This window comes from Bufo gargarizans, chromosome 2, assembly GCF_014858855.1.
Source record: "Bufo gargarizans isolate SCDJY-AF-19 chromosome 2, ASM1485885v1, whole genome shotgun sequence".
Classification (NCBI taxonomy): domain Eukaryota; kingdom Metazoa; phylum Chordata; class Amphibia; order Anura; family Bufonidae; genus Bufo; species Bufo gargarizans.
The window spans coordinates 187156779-187160336 of NC_058081.1; the positions used below are offsets into that span (position 1 = coordinate 187156779).

A 3558-nucleotide genomic window follows, 5' to 3' on the forward strand; every position below is an offset into this window, starting at 1 on the left:
GGCTGCATTCACACGTCCGTGGAACACGGTCCGTGTGATACCGGCATGGATTTCTTCAGAGTGCAGTAGTGCACAGCGTCATTGGTTGCTATGACGCTTCCTGCTGCCGTCGCAGTACATTAATACACTGGTATAGATCATACCAGTGTATCACTCTACGAGCTTGTCCGGATTAGGTCCGGATGCGTTGCGTCTGCGATCAGGGAAAATTGTAGGTACGCAATTGCTTTCCGAGTTTTTAATGCGCGGGTGCAATGCGTTTTGCACGCGCGTGATAGAAAACTGACTGTGGTAGCCAGGCCCGAGTCCAGACTTCTTAACTGAAGTTCGGGTTTGGGTTAGGTGTTCTGTATATTTTATTATTTTCCCTTATAACATGGTTATAAGGGAAAATAATTGCATTCTTAATACAGAATGCATACTAAAATCTGGCTTTATGGGTTAAAAAATAAAATAAAAAATTACCTTCACCTCATTCATTTGTTTGCGCAGCCAGCATCATCTTCTTTCTTATTCTTTCAGGACCTGCAAAAGGACCTTTTGATGACGTAATCTTCTATCTTCATTCAGCAGGACCGGCGCAGACATCACTGCGCTCACCCTGTGGTGAGCCCGATTACATCATCAAAGGTCCTTTGGCAGGTCCTGAAAGAAGAAGAAAGAAGATGCCAGCTGCGTGAACAACAGGATGAGGTGAGGTAATTTTTTTCTATTTTTTTAACCCCTAAAGCCACATTTCAGTAAGCATTCTGTATTAAGAATGCTATTATTTTCCCTTATAACCACTTGTTTGCGGATGCTTGCGATTTTTTACGCATCCCCATTTATTTCTACGGGGCCTGCGTTGCGTGAAAAACACAGAATATAGAACATGCTGAGATTTTCACGCAACTCATAAGTGATGCGTGAAAATCAAAGCTCATCTGAACAGCCCCATTGAAATGAATGGGTTCGGGTGCAATGCGTTCACCTCACGCATTGCACCCGCGCGGAATTCTCGCCTCTGTGAAAGGGGCCTAAGTAGGTCTAATTGCGTAGGTCTGCAGACCTAAAGCACAGGAGGCATCAGGAACAGACATGTATATTTCTGGCAGTATTTTCATGAGTTTAAAGTGACTAATATTATTTTTAGGTGCACTATCTGTTATTATTTTGAAGCACTATGTGTATGACACTTTTTTGGGGACATTATCTGTAAGACACTATTTTTGAGGGTGTTATATGTATAACACTAATATATGCTAGGCACTATGTATATTACACATTTTAGAGGCACTGTGCTGTGGCATTAATGTTGTTGGGAACACTAGGAGATTTGGTCTTTGGTTTGAGGGGTGTTAGTACAGCAGAAGCAAAGTCTGGAAAACTGGAACTTTTTTTTAGGACATTACTGTGATTTATACTAAAATTATTTTCATTTATGATATTCATTTATATGCTAGAAGAGTGAAAGAGTCACCAATCCATAAACTATAACTAGTAAATCTGAAGATATTTTTTAAGTGCCCCCTTTATCTCCTTGTTCCTTAGATTGTACACTGCAGGATTTAACAATGGGGTCAATATGGTATAGTTAATAGTTACCAGTTGGTCATATTCAGGTGCATAAACTCTCTGCGGTCTTACATACATGAAGGCTACACTACCAAACAATATCAGCACAACTGTAATATGAGCTGCTCATGTTGAGAACGCCTTTCTACGTCCTTCTGCACTGTTCATCAAGATTATTGTAATGAGGATTTTTGTGTAGGTCAAGGCAATGAATGCAGCAGTTAAAATAATGATGCAAGAGTTGATGACAAAGTCAGTAATAACATTGAGAAAAGTATCTGCACAAGCGAGATGTAAAAGCGGAGACAGGTCACAGAAAAGATGGTGTATTTCATTAGAGCCACAGAATGGTAAAAAAGTTACCAAAATCAGTTTGGTCACTGGACTCAAAAAGCCACATAACCAACAAGCAAATACAAGACACTTGCAGCATCTAGAAGTCATGATAGTAGAGTATCTCAGAGGGTTACAAATGGCGATGTAACGGTCATAGGCCATGATGGTCAAAAGATAATTCTCAGTTATCCCCAGAGAATGGAAAAAATACATCTGAAGTAGGCAGCCACTGAAGGCAATATGGACTCTTCCAATCCAAAAGATGACCAAGATTTGTGGAACTGTGACCGCAGTGTAACATATATCTAGTAAGGACAACATTCCTGCAAACATATACATGGGTGTATGCAGACGTGGCTCAATCTAGATGATAAGAGCTATGGTTACATTACCCATAATTATTAGACAATAAATGAAAAGCAAAATTCCAAAGAGCGGATGACGCAATGATCCCAAGCTTGAAAATCCCAGAATAACAAAGCCAGTAACGGTTTGGTTCATGATAGCACTTGGAAGTGTTACCGATACTTTGGAAGAGAGAAACAGGACAATTTTCACGTGACTTCACATTACAGGATTTACAATCTATGCATTATGACCACTAGGTAAAAGAATATCCATCTGGTTGTATATACCTGGTGTCTTCAGATTTATGAGTTCTCACATAAAAAGACATTATATAACATCTCTACATAGTGGTAAGTACTGCTCCCATTCTTCCTGAGATCCGTCGTTCCTTAGTATTGTGCATTGAGTTATTGGGGATAGAGTTTAGGCATGATGGAGAGGATAAGGAAGAATCATCTTATTCTTCAGGAACAGTCTTCCAGCTTTCAAGCTAATGGTTAAAAATTGAGGGACAAGAAATATTACCACACGTCAGTTAGTTCCAATATGCCACAGTAGGAAAAATTCACATAAGACAAGTTTCATCAAGCTAAGTAATTCTTTTACTGGGTGCAAATTTCTTGTATTTTTGAGCCAGATCTTCTGTATATGATCTGAATCATGTATAGTTAGTTGAACCGTTTTAACTATGTAACTGGTTTTTAAAATTTCCATTGCACATACATGCATTAAAGGAGTTGTCCAGCCTTTTGGACTGTTTTAACTGTCTCCTACAGCATGTTGTACCTATTGAAAAAAATCATGCTCACCTGCATCCTGCTGCTCTGCTCCGGCTCCCTAACTCTGTTCCACAATCTTCTGGTACCCACACTGTAAACTTCAGAACGGGGTCACATGTGCCACTGAACCCGATGACTGACCTTAGAAGTGATGTGTCACCAAGCGGTCATGTGCAGATTGAAGACACATCAGTGCTAATACTAATGATTGGCCACAGCAGAGTATGTGACCCTGTCCGAAGATTCAAAGGCCATAGGAAGGACAATCCCTTTAAGACCTCTTACACATGTCCATATTAGGGTTCTGTACAACCACTGAGTTGTAAGATGCCATAATACACCATTTGCTTCTACTGAGGCCTACTATACCTCCATACACCCCTTCAGATGACAAATTATGGAGTTATTCTCCTCTAGATATACCCCATAATACAGCACTATAAAGAGCAACGTATGGCAGCCCAAGAGGCCTTAAACATACACCCAGTGGATAAAGGATGGAGTGACTGTCCAACTGTTGATTTCAATTCTTGAGTCCTTG

General features: G+C 40.1%; 1 pseudogene; it reads right to left on the reverse strand.

The window, feature by feature from the left end:
• Positions 1 to 1476: 1476 nt before the first annotated feature.
• On the reverse strand, positions 1477 to 2391 carry LOC122929684 (annotated as a pseudogene).
• Between the last annotated feature and the right edge of the window lie 1167 nt (positions 2392 to 3558).